This window comes from Xenopus laevis, chromosome 6L (genome assembly GCF_017654675.1).
Source record: "Xenopus laevis strain J_2021 chromosome 6L, Xenopus_laevis_v10.1, whole genome shotgun sequence".
Lineage (NCBI taxonomy): Eukaryota > Metazoa > Chordata > Amphibia > Anura > Pipidae > Xenopus > Xenopus laevis.
The window spans coordinates 38,142,145-38,162,041 of record NC_054381.1 but is presented as its reverse complement, the minus strand read 5'-3'; positions in this window follow the sequence as shown (position 1 = coordinate 38,162,041).

Here is a 19,897-nt window from a genome sequence, read left to right as displayed (position 1 = left end):
GAATGGCCTATTCTAAGCAACTTTTCCAGTGGTCATCATTATTTATTTCCTATAGTTTTTGAAATATTTGCCTTCTGACTCTTTCCAGCTTTCAAATAGGGGGGTCACTGACCCCACCTCAAAACACATGCTCTGTAAGGCTACAGGTATTGTTATTACTTTCAATTCAGTCCCTCTTCTATTCATATTCCAGTCTTTTATTCAAATCAATGCATGGTTGCTATGGTAATTTGGACCCTAGCAACCAGATTGCTGAAATTGCCAACTGGAGAGCTGCTGAATAAAAACAGTACAAACTGTACCTGTGCCAGCAGCAGCCAAAAAATCCACAGTATTGCCCCAAATATGTACTTGTACAAGCTGGAGCCAAAAATCCATCACGTTGCCCCCAAATATGTACCTGTGCCAGCAGCAGTCAAAAATCCACAATATTGCCCCAAACATCTGTGTGCCTGTGCCAACATCCACCATATTGCCTCATATACCTGAGCCTGCAGCAGACAATACCTCATATTGGCTATTCTTTCATTTTTAGTTACTTACTTTTCTATTACTCTGTTTGCTTTATTGCAGGGTCTTGTTCTCTCTTCCTCCTCTTGAGCTACCAACTATTCTCTCCATTTTCCCACCTGCAGTCTTTTCTCCTTCACTCTTTTCTTCCCCAGTGTTGTTCTCACCCCCTCCCATTTTGCCAACCTACCTTTATGGCTCCTTAAGAAATGTAAGTATTCACCATGAGTCTGTGAGAGTTTTCATTCATCCAGGTATATCTTTAGTAATTAATCAAATCAAATGGACTTGCTGTGTTTTTTTTTCTCTTGAAGACGTTTCGCTAGTCATCTGGCTTTCTCAATGAGAAATGTCTTCTAGAGGAAAATAGAAATACAGCAAGACCAGTTGATTTGACTTATTACTATTTACGGATGATTTGAGGTCTTGTGGTATATGTTATCCAAAAAGGGGGGTTGTGGGAGCACTCAAAAGGCTAAGTTAAAATATATTTAAATATAATGGAAGTGCTTCTGATTTGGCCAATGAATCAATGCACATTCCCTGGTCCCCTGTCTCATAAGTAATTCAGTATAAATGCAAGTGCATGTGCTTATAAAAACAGGGGTTTATAGTTAAAAAATTATGAGCATAAAGTTGATAAGCCACCATACCACATCAAAGTAAACCCAATACTGTGGTCCCTAACTTGTTTACCTCCGGTCATAGTATAAAAAGCTTAGTACCTCTCTGCATAGTAACATTACTTGTAATCAATGTCTCCTGAACCTTGGTTTCAGTCTGAGGGCTAGATCCTCCCCCGCCACTGGCTTTTAAGAGAGAGAGATTACCCAAACCAACACCAATTTTTTTAAAAGCATAGCATACCTCTAGCATTTTGGAAGTAAAAAGAGGGACAAAAAATTTTTTTGCACGTAGCGCAGCGAAATTTTTTGACCATGCCCTTTCTGTGGCCACACACCCTAATTACCATGCTCATTTTACAAAATTTGTCAGGTTATGAAAGTTTGAACCCCCCCCCCCCGTGCTCCCTTTACCTGTGATGATTTATTATAGGCACACGGCCACATCCCTGCAATTAGAAATTATAATTTTAAAATAATGTACAAGAGTGAAAGAGTATATATGTCTAAACTTTTATTCTGGTATAGTATTAGAAGAGCGTTGGATCTGAGTGGGAGAAAGTGGCTTAAAGTAAAATTCTAAAGTGTGACATTTTCTATGTGCTCTCTCATGACTTTGCTTTCATCATTTGTATAACATTAATGTACATGACCTCAGCCAATTAAAAAGCGAGTGTGTCGGTCATAGGCAGTTAAGTAAATGTTACTGACCTACTCTCCAGCCCCTGATAGGAGTACAAAACAAATTCAAAACAGAATTAAGTGCTGGCAAAGGAGGTCTAGCACATTATTCAGTAAATGGCCTCCGGGCTGATCTGGCCACAGTGCAACTTAAACACGTGTATCTGGGGCTTTCCTATGTCAGTCAGCAGTGAGTGCCTGGAAGATATACAGGGCTTGGTATCACTCAGCAGTGTGAGGCTGGAGCATTATACAGTTGCTGACCATGGAGCCACTCCGCTATGTGTGAAACGCGCCTTGTTATGAAACAAAACTCCGACATCCAGATGGGTGAATTTGGAGATTAAGCCTAGTAACATTAAATAGCCAAATTTGACTTGACAATGATAGTCAACAAAGAAAAAGACACTACTTGTTCAAATAGTAGATATTATAATGTAGATATCCCCATTTTTTTGTCCTGGCTTGCTTGTAAGGAACCAAATTGAATTTCCTGATTCGCAATGGTAAACCCCATCATTACATCCAGTAAGATTTCAAAGGGCATCTGTCATCACAAGCAGACAAATACATTTCTCAAAGAAACATCTGGTGCTTCGTTAAACAAGGCCCGGGGCGAGCTCAGTGCAATGAATGAAAAATGGAGAAAAGATAGTGTAATTTTTGAGTTGCTTTTCATCTGACCAACAAAATGTGGAATTAATTAGCAACTCCTTAAACAAGACTGTACCTCATGGCTATTGCTTTTCTTAACCATTAGTTTCTATTTTTTTTATATTCTAGTCATCCGTAGCGAAAAATGATATCTTGCCTCTTTTGAGAATGGAAAATTAAATACCTGTTAGGCTGCATGACAGAAATAGATCTTAACGCTTCCTATCAATGCAGTGATAGAAATACACACCTTTTTGCCCATTAAATATCATATATCTTCCAGCTATAAAGCACTGCTAGAGACAAAGAGAGAGACAAAGAGGCAAACCCATATGTACAAATCCTAATCCAATCAAATCACAACGATCTGCAAACAGCAAATCATCATGGATGTTAATTACTAAATGGGTGTCTCCCATCTTGCTAACATTTTAAAATTTGATTTCAGGGGAAGTAAGTGAACTATGAGTCAATATAATATATATACAAAAAAAAAAATATGATATTACCAAAAGCTTATTACGGGGCCGAAGTGCTGAAAGAATAAATCACCAAAGTAGTAGTTGGCTCATTCAGCCCCCACTAAGCATTTATTTCATTCACCCTCACCCAGTGGTGAGTGCAAAGGTTTGTAACAGCGACAGTGTACAGTACATAAAGCCTATACATATATACAGATTGTAACTGAGTGCTTTATTTGTTTCCCAGAATGTAAAAAACAGGTATGGGATCAGTTATCCACAAAACCATTATCCAGAAAGCTCTGAATTATGGGAAGGCCATCTCCCATAGACTCCATAGGTTTATTAATATTTAAATTTTTTAAGTAGACTAAAGGTATGGAGATCCAAATGATAGAAAGATCCATTATCCAAGAAAACCCCAGGTCCCACGCATGCTGGAAAACAGGTCCAATACCTTTACTATAAGGAGATCTGTTTCTTGCAATTCTTTCAATTCTGTTCCCATACACATGCATTTTTTATATATATATATATATATATATATATATATATATATATATATATATATATATATATATATATATATATATAGTGAATAAAGTACCCCCTTTTGTAAATTATAAGGATATTATAAGTTACCGAGGAGTTTCATGACCATATAAAAACTCGAGGCTGAAGGCAACTGGGGGTACTTTATTCACGATATATATATATATATATATATATATATATATATATATATATATATATATATATATATATATATATATATATATATATATTGCATGTGTATGGGAACAGAATTGACAGAATTGCAAGAAACAGATCTCCTTATAGTAAAGGTATATCACCAAGCAAAACAGGCAAATGCCACCACCATTTATAACTGATGACATCAGAACTCACCGTTTATAACTGAATTTACAAGTCCAAAGTCCCAAGTGCTTGAATACATACACTACAAATTGTATTGATTCCAAATCCTAAAAGCCAGAGGAGAAGGATGTGTTATTTTAAATACTGATTATAAAATGTTTAATAGTAAATTAAATCACACAGTTAATGGAAAAAACAAACAAAAAATCCACTATGTCTAGATTGTGATGAATCCATTCATTTTCAGAGCCTAGCAAATCTGGTTCAATTTTAAGTCTGCCACTTATAAGTATGGACTTGGTAAATCTGTTTCAGAGTATTCAATGAGTGCAGTGAAGTTAAGAGCAGCATGAAAGGAGGGCAGAAGTAATCAAACGTGAAAAGAAGATTTGTACATTAAGAAAGAGTAGAAACTGCTAGGAGCAGAACACATACTATTCCTCAAACATAAGCATAAATTAAGAGGCAGGAAGTTGGCTGACCAATAGCATCCGTCAGACATGATTAAGAGAGTCACCAAGAGAGGCTGGATTTTGTGCCAATGTAAATATGAAGTAAGACATATTAGGATTTTACAGATGAAGGGAGCTTTGGGCTTGTAGTGATTTCATATGTGCAGGGCATTTCAGATCGTGATTTTTTTTTCTGTCCTATAGCACACTAGAACATAGAGAAATCTCAGACTAGCCTGTGAATATGCTATAGCACTGGAGCCCATTGAACTGCCATTTTCTGATACTGAACATTGTATGTCAGCAGTCATGAATGTTCCATTTTGGTTATCAGTTTAACATTTAAATAACTACACATATTAAGATTCAATTTATGTTAGCTCCTCATTGGTGCTTTCTTTTCCAATGAATTGGACTTAAATAAGGGGTCCCCAACCTTTTTTACCCAAATATAAATAGGGTTGGCGAGCAAAACAAGCATGAAAAATTTCCTGGGTTGCTGAAGGCACTTATGGGACTGGCAGCCTATAGCAGGCTCTGTTTGGCAGTACACCTGTTTTTTGTGTAACCAAAACTTGCCTCCAATCCAGGAATTCAAAAATAAGCACCTTCTTTGAGGCCACTGGGAGCAACTTGTTGCTCACTAGCCACTGTTTGGGGATCATTTAAATAATTTATTTTCCTTGAGTGGTATGGAGAGTCTCTACCTTCACCCAGGCTCTTTGAACTACAGGGTCCAGTCACTATAAGGCTCTGTCCCTCCAAGGAGGTTCTAGAGCAGTTTCTCCTCTGTGGCACTTGGAGGGGATTTTCCTAGAAAACCTATTTAAGGGAGTGTGCCACTTCCTCTTTGACTGATGTGAAGAGAAGAAGAGTGAAAGATGCCAAGAATGCCTGAGGCTTGTCACCTCAGTAAGGTACCATGAGGAGGTAATAGGGTAAGTAGTGATAAGTTAGATTTGTGGAGTTCATTGTAGGTGGAGAGAGATAGTTAGCCAAGCAGTTGAGGCCCCTAGGAGTGCCCAGTGCCCCGGCAGTACAGGGACCCAGAGAAAGAGGGACCTAGGTGAAGTAAGTAAGTAGGTGAAGTAAGTAAGTAGGTGAAGTAAGTAAGTAGTTGAAGTAAGTAAGTAAGTAAGTGAAGTAAGGTCTAGTACCTGAACGCAAGGCTGACCACTGTGTGTGGAGTCTGTATAGTACAGAGCCCCTTGCCTGAAGATAGAAGCAGAGAGTGATCAGAGGCCTATAAACAGTGATTCTGTTTTAATGATAATAACTGTGGGATTTGTACAGTAACTTTTATTGGAGAGACTATACTGGTGACCATGAATAAAGTTCTTCTTATGTTCTGGTTAGCCTTCCTGGCATAGAACTGACTTCTGCTACGCTGTTTCCAGACTCAGAATGAGGATTAAACACAGCGAATAGCAAAGGACAAAAAGATACTTGTTTTAATAGCAATTACATTTACAAATACCTTTAAAACCACTACATGTTTTCAATAATGTATACTCCATGCTTAAAATCTGATTTTCTTTCGTTATGCAAAAAAAAAAGATTTTGTCCCTTTGTTTATACAAAGCTGCCCTGGTTGCATTAGAGTAAACTCAGTACAACAAGTATTTACAGAATATAAACCCAGTTGCGCAAATGACATGAAACAGAAATGAGTAAAACTGTGTCCTGCTGCATGTTTTTTCCTTTTTTTCTACAATAATGACGTATTTTTGCTTAAAACAAAGGCCACTTTATACTATATATAGAACAGGAATCTAATCCTCCAAATACAGTAATTAAATCCAAATGTTCTTAGTAGAGGAGAATTAAAGTCAAATTCATAGAATTGCTGTTCATTAATTTGTACTTCCTACATTTAAATACAAATCCCACCAGCTATGACTTTACATAAGATTAAATTACAGTTCTTGTTTCTAAACTCTCACAGCCGTTTGTTTATTTTTAAAAATACTGATGAAATAATATAAAAACCGCACAACGGTTGCCCAGCTTCATCTATTGAGATGATCTATTGAGACAGCAGGCAGAACCCAGGCTAAATCACAGGGCTAAATCACAGGGACTTATTTATCAAATAACAACTGTCAATGAGTCAATATATTCCCCCAGTAAGGTAGTGCTGCTCAGTTTCTTAAAGCTGAAGAATTCTAGTCATAACTTCAAAAAACTGACAAGCAGCAACCTGAAGATCAAGAAGGCAGGATGAAGGGGCCTATACATGAGCCAATAATCTACAGACAATGGGGTAAATTTATCAAAGAGTAAAGTTCCGCCACTAGAGTGAAATTCCGCAGCTCTCAATTCATTTCTATGGGATTTTGAAAGGCGTATTTATCAATGGGTGAAGTGAAAGTTCAGCCTTTGATAAATACGCCTATAAAAATCCCATAGAAATGAATAGAGAGTGGCAGAATTTCACTCTAGTGGCGGAACTTCACTAAATATACCCCTAAAGGTGGCCATACATGGGCAGATCCGGTATTTGGAGAGTTCTCCAAACAAGTGGATCTTGACCCAATATAGGGGCAGATTTACTAAAGGCGAAGTGACTGTCACTAGCAAAAATTCAATCCGCAGGGAAATCACCAAATTAATAACAGACGTAGATGACAATTTGCTAGAGAAAGACACAGTTGCTATCATAGTTTCGCACCCTATCACCAGGGGAATTTTTGCTCAGGTGAACGATTGTTACTCCGCAAATTTAATTTTACATCATGTTACTTCGCCAGAGTTTCCTTTGCCACCTTAGACTTTGCAGACTGATGAAATGAAGCTACATCCTCCTCAATCTTATGTCAGTGACATCATATCCTGTATACCGGAAATTCAGAAAAGTTCTAAAAAAAACGCTGGTGTTTTTTCATTTTTTAAAGTGGGATTGCCTTCAAAAGTCCTGACTACTAATGTTTGTGTTAACATTTTTTCCAACCATTTGAGGGGCATGGCACATTTGTTTTAGGGTGGGCTCATGTTTAGGGCATTAGAGGATCTCTTTTGTCATTATTTTGCTTCCTTGGACATTTGTAATAAAAAGTGGCCACTTCAAGCATTTGCACCAACATCTCTAATAAAGGTGTCTATATGAGCTATTTGTACCCGCCCTATTCAAATTGACCTAAGTGTAAGAGTACTAACAAATTTTCACTAGGCAGAAATGAACAAAAAGTTCGCTATGAAAAGCTAGTTCTGATGAATTAACAATAGCGAAAGTATGCCAGCATTCGGCGACAGAGATGCAACGTCGCATTTTAGTGAATTAGCGTAGTAACCAATGATCTCACAGGATTTTTTAAACCTGCCAGATTGACATCTGTCCTATTTTTAGGGATGCACTGAATCCAGGATTCAGTTCAGGATTCTGCCAGGATTTAGCTTTTTTCAGCAAGCTTCAGATTCAGCAGAATCCTTGTGCCTGGCCAACTGAACCTGCATATGCAAATTAGGGGTGGGAAGGGAAATCATGTGACTTTTTGTCACAAAACAGAAAAATAAAAAAAACAAAACAAAACAGAAAAATAAAAAAAAAATGTCCACTTTTTCCTTTACTAATCCTGATTTGCATATGCAAATTAGGATTCAGTATGGTATTCAGCCAAATCTTTCACAAAAGATTTGAGGATTCGCCCCAATCCCAGATAGTGGATTTGGTTCATTCCTACCAATTTCCAGCCAGATATTGGTCAGGAAAGCTCCTTGGAGGGCCCCATACACTGACCAATAAGCTGCCGACTTGGTCTGTCAGCAGTTTTTTGGCCTGTGTATGGCCACCTTAAATGGGTTGTTTACTTTTAAGTTGACTTTTAGTATGATGTAGAATGTAATATTCTGAGACAATTTGCAACTGGTTTTCACCTTTTTATTATTTGTGGTTTTTCGAGTTATTTAGTTTTTTTATTCAGCAGCTCTTCAGTTTGCAAATTCAGCTGATTGCTAAAGTTTAAATTACCCTAGTAACCATGCATTCATTTAAACAAGGGTCTGGAACATGAATAGGAGAGGGCTGAATATATAGATGAATAATAAAAAGTAGCAATAACAATAAATCTGTAGCCTTAAAGAGCATTTGTAATCTTACACGGGCCAGCAGAAAAGAGTCAGAAGATGAAGGCAAATAATTCAAAAACTATAAAAAAGAAAAAATGAATGTCAATTTAAAAGTTACTTAGAATTAGCCACTCTATAACATACTAAAAGTAAACTTAAAAGTGAACCACCCCTTTAGTCTGATGGGCCCAAGTCAACAGTTCCTAATGGCTTGTGTTTGGACAGCTTAAGAATGTATAGAAGTTATAAAGCAGAGCTACATAAGTAGTGCTTCAGATCTAGCACCTTGTTAAACTTTGAGGGAAATTGGGTAGAATTTATGGATTCAAGTGGAGTATGCAAAGAGTAATGTCACTCTGAGTTGCATCCAGGCCTGGATTTGTGAAGAGGCCACCAAGGCCCGGGCCAAGGGCGTCAGGATTTTAGGGGGCGGCATGCTGCCCAACCACACCCACATTGGTTCAGAAAAACTGGGGATGTGCATGAGATACGATAGTTTTTTTAAATTTCCTGTGCGCCAATCCCCATTGCTCTGGTGAAAAAGATGAATGATGATGAAGGATGAAAATTTGAGCAAATAAAAGGGAGGGGACAGGGGCGACGAACAACAACGGGCCTAGGGCACCTGCTATGTAAATCCGGCCCTGGTTGCACCAGCAACAATTGCGGCCAGTGCATCAAAACCATCAGAATTGCGCTTGCTGTTGGACACGTTCAAATGTGTTTTGCGTCTGATTCACTGGATGCACTGATGCAGTTATTGACCGAACCCACATTGAGAACCCTAGGGCTAACGCCAGGTCCAGGTTTGCAACAGCTCCAGGGTTCACCAGTGTCAACAGGCGCAGTTATTTACAGTTCAGTGTACAGTGTGTACAGAATGGACATTTAAGTAACCATGTCAATGTGCACTCTTTATTGCATCCATATTTAAAATGGTGCACTTGCTATTGATATCTTAAAGGGATCCTGTCATCAGAAAACATGTTTTTTTCAAAACACATCAGTTAATAGTGCTACTCCAGCAGAATTCTGCACTGTAATCCATTTCTCAAAAGAGCAAACAGATTTTTTTATATTCAATTTTGAAATCTGACATGGGGCTAGACATTTTGTCAATTTCCCAGCTGCCCCATGTCATGTGACTTGTGCCTGCACTTTAGGAGAGAAATGCTTTCTGGCAGGCTGCTGTTTTTCCTTCTCAATGTAACTGAATGTGTCTCATGGGACATGGGTTTTTACTATTGAGTGTTGTTCTTAGATCTACCAGGCAGCTGTTATCTTGTGTTAGGGAGCTGTTATCTGGTTACCTTCCCATTGTTCTTTTGTTTGGCTGCTGGGGGGGGGGGAAAGGGAGGGGTGATATCACTCCAACTTGCAGTACAGCAGTAAAGAGTGATTGAAGTTTATCAGAGCACAAGTCACATGACTTGGGGCAGCTGGGAAATTGACAATATGTCTAGCCCAATGTCAGATTTCAAAATTGAATTAAAAAAATCCTTTTTGTTCTTTTGAGAAATGGATTTCAGTGCAGAATTCTGCTGGAGCAGCACTATTAACTGATTCATTTTGAAAAAATTTTTTTTTCCCATGACAGTATCCCTTTAAGGCTAATGTTAAACTCTCCACTGGTGGAAGATAACACTGATTTTGCCCACTACAGTCTGTATGCCGTGGGGTCCTGACTACGTTGTGTCAAGGGCAGTCTATAGGCAGTTCGAGGTAAGGGAGATTCTAAACCCCCCCAACATCCATTACCTTGAGGTGGTTTTCCTTTCCAGGGGGGGTTTCATGTTAATCCACAACACTAGTGCAATTGCACTCTCTGCACTATAATAATGGACTGCCAATGGACCAGTCCGTTCTGGTATCATAAGACTGAAGATCAATTTGTTTGTTGTATATGTTGTGTAAAACTGATATATCTTTCCTAGAAAACCCTTTTAATAAAACACAGGTGAATACCTACTTGAAGTTACCCTGGGTGTTGTCTCTTACCACTTCTGCCATTGTGAAGCCTCACAGTGACTTTTTTATCAAGATTTCTGGTGTGAGTAATTGTGTTGTCCAGCGCTGAAATAGAAGCTGTCATACTTAAAGAAAAGGGTTAATAGCACAGCTGTATTTGATATAACTAAAGCACAAGCTAAATAAAAGAGTGCCAGTCATAATCATAACACCATCACAAATGCAGACAGCAGCCTGCAGCAAGGTGAACAGTTTAAGCAGAAAATGAGGCTGCACATCAGAGGAAAAGTAATTATAGCAATAAAATCCACATATTTACTCAGGGCATACAATGGCATTACTTTGTGATTAAGTCATTGAGCCTAAAATACATTTATTACATTTACATCAAATGAGGATTGCATATTGTGATATTGTGACTATATATATATATATATATATATATATCTATATATATATATATATATATATATATATATATATATATATATATATATATATCTATATATATATATATATATCGATATATATATATATCTATATATATATCTATATATATATATATATATATATATATATATATATATATATATATATATATATATATATATATATATATATATATATATATATATATATATATACAGTATATTGTAAGAGAAGCACTGGGAAACAGGTTGATGCAGTGTATGTTTCCCCCAGATTCCTGTCATATGTGTGGTAACCTCAGCAAATGTCAGTTTTGCAATGGGGAAAAATAAAATGTTTTATTTTTCCATTGTCCAGCTTAGGTAAAAGCTGGTTTATGAAGTCCTGGAGTTAGTGGACAAAGGTGGGGGAATACTCCAGTCCAGTAGGCCGCTCCAGGTGAATTGGGTTCCCATAAAGGTAGCTGCATGCTGATTAGGCTGCAGCTGCACAGGTGTTGGCTCCCTACTTAAAGGAGCTGGGTTTTTAAGAGAATGAGAGAGAACCTTGGGAAAGCAGGAACTGCTGTTATGTACTGCCATGTAAGTGTGGAAAAACGTATGTTGTGCATGTCACTTTGTAAGGGATTGGGGAACAAGGCCCTTATCCTTGGTTATTCAGGGAAGTACCTGTGTATTAGTTATAGCCTGACAGGCTTAGGTTTTTTTTTTGTTTTCTTGTCTCACTGAAAAGCTTCCAATAAACTGGCCAAAGACCAGTTATGCTGAACTGAACTGTCTGTGCCTCTGTTTTGGAGTGTCTGGAAGTGTACAAAAAGGTCTATTCCCCAGTGAGACCACGGTCCAACTACCTGTAATCGCTACAATTGGTGGAGGATGCGGGCAAAAAAATCTGGGAACAGAAAAGACTGTGTGAGGCCAGACACCCAGTTATCTGCTTTTGCAAAAGACTGTTTTCTATTGCTGGGACAATGGAAGATATTGCTAAGGCTTTGCTACAAGCTGCTGCTAGACAGCAAGAGGCTACTAGAGCTCAACAAGAAGCTACTAGAGTGCAGCAGTTAGCCATTTAAGAGACCAACCGCAGGTTAATTGCACAAATGGAAGCTAACCAATGGGAGCAAAGGAAGGACAGAGAGACTATAAAAGAACTTGTCCAGTTGCTCACAACCAAGAGTGGAGAAACTTTTCCCTTATCAGTTCTTATAGGGGACACAGAGGAAGCTAATACTGGTACAGAACTACCTAGTGGTACTGAGGACGAGAATACTCAATTTGATGGGGATGTGTCACCCCTTAAGCGCCTCTTCTCCAGCGTGAACAACCCCAATTTGGCCAGTCTTTCCTCATAGTTATGATTTTCCATACCTTTTACCAGCTTAGTTGCCCTTCTCTGCACCCTCTCTAATACAATAATGTCCTGTTTGAGTGATGGAGACCAAAACTGTACGGAATTTTCTAGATGGGGCCTTACCAGTGCTCTGTACACTGGAAGAATGACCGTTTCCTGTGAATCTATGCCCCTTTAAATACAACTCAAGACCTTATTTGCCCCTGAAGCTGCTGTCTGGCATTGCTTGCTACAGCCAAGTGTTGTTTCATGCTTTTGGCAACAGCAGACAGTACACCAGTTGTAGGATCTACCATCTAAATTAAAATAAGGGGTGCACTTGAATCACTTACTAGTGAGCTTGTTGTTTCATGTGAGCTCTCTGTGATCCCCTGTCTATTGTTTTGTGTGCAGCTTAAGTATCATATCAGCAGATGATGTGACACTGAACATGATCACACTATTATTCTTCTTTACATGTTTGCACTAGCGGTGACACCCTACACTAGAAGGAATTGTCTTGTCTGGTTTGGCTGCAGGTACAGTCCATTTCTTGGGGACAGACATGTTCCACGGAAAATTGCCATTGAGGTCTGAGGACTAAAGAAAACACAAAGTTTTGCATGAGAGAGTGGCCGTGCGTATGACCAGGCTACATATAATAATAGCAGAGATGTAGCACTATATTTGCCATTCAGTGAAATGTATCTATAATTAATATAACCAATCATACTCACAGCAAATATAGGGCTTATCACCCGCCATATTAATAACAGTGCGAAGGCCTGGGCTAAATGAAGAATATGATACCCCTACAATATTGTTTTAACAGCTTGAGATCTAAATTAGCATTCCTTAGGTATTTGCTCTATTAATTCTGTAACCCAACGCTCCTATTTTGTTCAGTTCAGCACTTTAAGCAAATGCGCTAATAATGATCACTGGGAGGTTTGCTTTATTTGTAAACTGCTGTTACTAAGTAGGTCGCAGAATGAGAGGCAGGGAGGTCTAGTATTATATTAGAGCCTATTATGGGCATGGACTAGACTGAGACACAACAAAAACTCAATAGGCTCAGGTTTCTGCTCAGGCTATGTGCCAAAAAAGCATTTTGATTAGTCCATACCTACGGGATTAGTACAGAAACGACTCAGAGTAATATTCATGCCGCCGAAATTAATCATCACCATAGGCTTATCAATAGCACAATACTGTATATCAGCACTTTACTGAAAATAAATACCATGGGCACACAGAAGAATAGCAGCACACTGTTGGTTTTTGTGATATAATTAAATTACCTCTTGGTTTCCACTTAACAGGGATGCATTATACTGAATTGTTTGAATCAATATAGCTATTATAGTTTCATCATAGTTATTTACCGCTATATATTTAAATAACATGTAGATAATGTGCAGAAATGTTGTTCATCCTACAATTCAGATATATAGGATTGGCTGGACAGAGGAGAGGGTTATGTCATATATCAAATGTGATAAATCCAGAAACTCCATATGATTCAAAAGGGAAACTAAACTTTCACTAGTTAAAGGGGAAATTTACACTAAAGTGCAGTAAATCTGACTTTAAGTTGCCGCATGTTATCTCTGAGAATATTTTTCCACCAGAATATTCGCAGCGATTACGTGCTCAGAAGTCATTGCGATCACTTGCGGTAACTACGTTAATGAACCAGCTTACGTTAGCGGTAAATTACATTTTTGAGAATATTTATGCTATAAAATAGTCTTGTTTTATGGCGGTTATTATGGCAATTTTTACTGTGACATTTATGGCCAGAAATGCAGTAGCGTAATGCGTGATGCGCAGCCGGGGCCCGCCCCCTCCGTACGGCCCGCATTTTCAGTGGTGCACGAGCTGCCGGGGGGGCCCTGAGGGGGTGTGGGCCCTGGCCACTGCAGAAATGCATCTTCAAAACTCATAAACTTTATTGACTGATGATTATACCATCCAACAACATTACTAGAGTAACACCAATCAAACATTTATGCATCATATAAACCCTTCTGCCAATAGAATCATATGAACAAGAAATCATACCAGTCAATCTCTTTGCTTCAAAGAAATGCACAGTTTAATGTAGCCAATCACAATGAAACCAAAAAAGTGTAGAGGCTGACGAATCCTTGGACTGTGATGCCGCTGCCAATAATACGCGTCTGAGCTGAAACTGCTGCTGTTGCACCAGATAGAAGCAGAAGCCAAAACATCCTGCCAGCAATAGCTACAGATCTGTCTCCTGTCAGCAAAGAATGATGGGTAAAAAAAAAGTATTATGGGATATTTCCTGCCCCTTGAGAATTTTCTGGAGAAAAAATACTTTTATGCCACTACATAAGTGGCAGTAAAATGTTACGAATATTCTTGCGTAAATTTAGTCTTTTGCACATTTTGCTGTTTAGTAAACCAGGCAATAATGTGTATGTAGCGTTATTTGCAGCGAATGCGATAACTGGCGAAAACATTTGTGCGCAAGAAAATTCGCAAATTTATATTTACTGCAGGTAAGTAAACTGGCAAAAACATATTTGGCGACAAATGTGTCTATATTTTGTGCAAATATTTTTATCGTGCTTTAGTAAACGGACCCCCATGGTTTGTAAAAAGAATGTATAAGCTGATGTATCAGGCATTAGTCATTACTAAGTAAAACAAGGGTATTATCATTGGAGGGTGAAAGAGCATAACTGCTTAGCTCTTCATTTTGCATGAACTCTTCCAATGTAGCTATGGGCTTTTAGGTACCTTCTTAACTACAGACATGTCTGTATAGTTCTAAATATATATATATATATATAATGATAGAAGGACTCGCACACCATTCTTCAGTGAATAAAACTGTGTTATTTTATTCTTTTATGCATTTTCCAACGTTTCGGCCCCCATTTGGGCCTTTATCAAGGGATCCTTCTATCATTTTGTATACCAATATTGATCTACGCACCCAAAGCAACTACAAATCTGGTAAGAGTGCATACACACAAAAACTTTATATATATATATATATATATATATATATATATATATATATATATATATATATATATATATATATATATATATATATATATATTTATAGAGGAGTCTCTATTCAGGCAGCACCAGACTTCTTAACATAACTGAGAGTACAGTAGGAGTCTTTAATAAGAATGAAATAATTAGGGGCAAATGTATCAAGGGTCGAATATCGAGGGTTAATCAACCCTCGATATCCGACTGGGGAATGAAAATCCTTCGACTTCGAATATCGAACGAAGTCGAAGGATTTTGCGGAAATAGTTCGAATGATTCGAAGGATTTTAATCCAACGATCGAAGGATTATCCTTCGACCAAAAGCCTAAGGGGACCTTCTCCATAGGCTAACATTGACTTCGGTAGCTTTTAGGTGGCGAACTAGGGGGTCGAAGTTTTTTCTTAAAGAAACAGTACTTCGACTATCGAATGGTCGAATAGTCGAACGATTTTTGTTCGAATCGTTCGATTCAAAGTCATTGTCGAAGGTCGAAGTAGCCCATTCGATGGTCGAAGTAGCCAAAAAAACACTTCGAAGTATTTTTTCTTCTATTCCTTCACTCGAACTTAATGAATGGGCCCCTTAGTGTTCAGATAAGGTTAGTAATAAATATAATGAAATTATTCTCGCACAGTAATAGAGAAGAGGTAATCTAATGCTTAATATTTCCCTTGCAGCATAATGCATCAAACCCTTCACTTCAGTAATCACACTTATTGGTGGTTAAAAGGAGGCAGTAAAGATCCTAAACCCAACATCCACCATGAACTGGGATGCAGCTTTTGTGGCTGCTATGAGATTATCAGGCTGATTAATAATGTGAGAGTGGTGAAAGTACAGGTATGGAAACCTGATATCCAGAATGCTCGGGACCTGGATAATGTATCTTTCCGTAATTTGGATCTTCATACCTTAAGTCTACTAAAAAATCATGTAAACATTAAATAACCCAACAGGCTGGTTTTGCTTCCAATAAGGATTAATTATATCTTAGTTGGGATCGAGTACAAGCTACTGTTTTATTATTACAGAGAAAAAGGAAATCATTTTTAACAATTTGGATTATTTGGATAAAATGGAGTCTGCCCAGGATTGGATTACTGCCCAGTTTCCTTTGCTGGTTTGGATAATTGTAATCTCAATGGGCCTGTGCCTTTTAATATGTTTGATACTGTTTAGTAGATCCTAATCTAACATACAAGTAAATGGCCACCACAGCAACCCAGCACGACCATTCGTATGACCTCCAAGAGACCGACCTCCGAGGGACTGATATCTTGGATGGAAGCATCCACCTAAAAGAAAGAAAGGATAGAACCTTTACCTAAACCCCGCTAACTACCCACACTGATCTTACCCAGCAGACTCATCCCCCCCCATTATTATTCTACATGTTTAACCATTTCTTTCTTTCTTTCTTTCTTTCTTTCTTTCTTTCTTTCTTTCTAACCTCCTTACGAGGCACCGCAAACATAACTACTGAAAAGGCAACTTTTATATAAGTAAAGATATGCATACAAACTTTTTTGCAGGCCACTCATACACAGATGATACATGTGGTTAGAATGTGCTTCTTTTTTAAATGTAACGTTTTGTTTGCTAAACAAATCTCTGGGGGGTTTTGTAGCAGAATAAAATACTGAAGACTATAGTCACTAGAAACAAGATCCACGGAGGTACACATATCATTACATTGTTTCCTGGAAAGTATAACTCAGTTTGGGAAAATATTGCATGCCTATTGAGTGTGCATTGAGAGTAACACCCAACATTTCAAAATTGACAATATCAGTATTTCATGCATACAGCTAAATATACTGTACAGCTTTAATTCTGGCCACATGTTGGCATGAAATTGAATTGACCGATTGCAGATGTTGGATTAGACGTGCAAGTATAATTGATGTTCGGGGTTACCATGCTCTTCAGTTCATGTTTTAACATAGTCTACCTTTTATTGATTTTATATATTAGGATTGCAGAGAGTATCAAACATTTTAAATCTTATTATGGAAAAGAAGTGACTGCACACAACATGCCTTTCATCACTTCAGGAGATGAAAATTTAGTAATGGGGACTAGTGGGATCCCTTAATTTATAGCAACTTATTTTATTTTGATTTGCCCTTCTATTCATCTCTATGCCTTAAAGGACCAGTAACATCAAAAACATTTTTTTAAAAATTCATTAGTATACATCGAAAAATAAACACCAACACAAATTAAACTTTTAAATTGCAAAGCCTTTATTCCGCCCTTCTTCAGAAAAGGCTAACCATCCATTCTGCAGCAGTTGATTTCTCCTCCCTGGCTATCTCTCCTGGCCGCTCTGCCTGCAAGATTGGGGCAGCACTTCTAGGCGATGTATATGGTTTTTTTTGCACGGGCACATGTCGTTCTGTTGCAACGTTCTTAAAAATAAATACATAATGCTGCCAGGCAACCTAGTGACAAAATGTATACACTAGTACTTTATAAAAATCAATAAGTTACTGTGTCACTAGTATAGATTCTGCAGACAAAATCACTTCGCAGCTAATGGGATAACCCCAAAAAAGTTATCACACATTATGTTGCGACGGAAAATGCGCCTGTCCAGAGTGTGTGCCGAACTGAGCCGAACTCTCTTCTTTTTGTATAGCGGAGGAGGGAGACGGGGCAGCGCAGTGTGGGGGCTGGGGGTGCGGGAAGAAAAAAACATGCCAGGGAGAGACGGAGGAGCAATGCTGGGGAGTGGGGAGCAACTGGCAGGCAATTGCGATGTGGGCTGGGGGATACGACATGTGCCCACGCAAAGCAAACAAATACATCGCAGGCAGAGCGGCCAGGAGAGATAGAGAGGGAGGAGAAATCAACTGCTGCAGAATGGATGGTCGCCCTGTCGCCTTTTCTGAAGAAGAGCAGAAGTGGAGTTTCAGTATGTTTTTTTTGTGTTGGAGTTTATTTTACGATGTATAATAATGAAATTTTAAAAACATTTTTTTGATGTTACTGGTCCTTTAATGTAGATTATAAGTACTTTTAACTCAAACCAGGGGTATGTTCAGACCAATGATCTCTCTAAACCAGTGTTCCCCAATCAGTGGTTTGCAAGCAACATGCTGCTGACCAACCCCAATTGGATGCCAAATAGAGCCTCCTGTATAGAGTCCACCTTGGGGCTACAAAATAGCCTATCACAGCCCTTATTTGGCATCCCCCAGGAACTATTTTCATGCTTGTGTATCTCCCCAACACTTTTTTTCATTTGTTTCATTTGAAAGGTCGTGAACCCCCACCCAAAACTATGTGCTTGTGTGTGCCTATGCAAAGTTTAAATGTAAAAAAAAAAATTTGATCAAAGATTCTTTATTAGTAGTGTCATTTTTATTTGACATTTGCAGCTTTTGAAAAAAGGGCCCCATTATTATGTGGTTGCTTCTATCATATAGATTACAGCTAAAAAATTATGGATACAGGCTGATCTTTCTCATTAAAGCTCACAATTTAAAAGGAGTATGGTGTATGAGACACAAGGGATTTGAGCAAGATCTGGAGTTAGCAAAATGAGAGATGAGGCATTAAGTATTGTACTTATCAAGTAGCAATGACTAGGGTAGGCCCATTTATCAACATTTTCATTTTAGTGGTTTTAGAGGTGTTTTTTTAAACTACGATTATAGGAGTTGAGAACCTTTGAGAGAACTTTTAGTGTGATGTACGGAGTGATATTCTGAGACAATTTGCAATTGGTTTTCATTTTTTATTATTGAAGGTTTTTTAGTTATTGAGCTTTTTATTCAGCAGCTCTTCAATTTGCATCTTAATCTGGTAACTAGGGTCCAAATTCTCCTAGCAACCATGCATTGATTTGAATAAGAGACTGGAATATGAATAGGAGACGCTTGAATAGAAGGATCAGTAATAAAAAGTAACAATAACAATACATTCGTAGCCTTACAGAGCATTTGTTTTTAGATGGGAGTCAGCGACGCCCATTTGACAGCTGCAAAGTGTCATAAGAAAAAGTCAAATAACTATAAAAAATAAATAATGAAAACCAATTGAAAAGTTGCTTAGAATTGGCTGTTCTATAACATAATAAAAGTTACCTAAAAGGTGAACCACCCCGTTAAACTCTATTAGGGGACTGTAATAAAAGTCGGTAGTGGAAAAAATATTCGCTTTGTGAAAGGTTATGCCTTTGTGTGAACAAATTTGCCTTTTCGAGAATTTAATATAGCTTTTGTGAACCCAGAAACTGTTTAGCGACCACTTCCAACAGGGGAAGGTTTGAGAATTTTAGAGTTTGCGCCAGTGCGCAGTGAATGTAATAAAACTTCTTACTGAAAAAGTTATGTTTGCTCCAAAAGATTACGACACCTTAAAAATGGACAATGCGCAATTAAAATTCACAATGCGCACTTAAAATTACATTGCGAAATGCAAACTTTTATTCTTATTTGTGCAAATTGTTTTGCTATTTGCAACTTTTATTACATTCCCCCAATAATCTCTAAAATCATGAATACCTTCTAATTTATTAAAAGATCCAAATATAAAAGCATGAAAAAAAAAACAGAATGTCCTTTGGACAATTAATTACTACTAGCAAAAAAAATCCGGAAAGGACCAATACGATCAACGCAGCTACTGTTGACTTCGATAGGACATCGAATGCTTTTTCTTGCTGAAGTTTTGTTTTAGAGTTTATCATGAATTTGACACTTCAGAAATCTCACATTTTTAGAACATTAGAAATAGAGATTTAAAAAAAGAACACATTTTTTGAGAAAACATTTGAATCATGTAAAAAAAAATAGAAATTT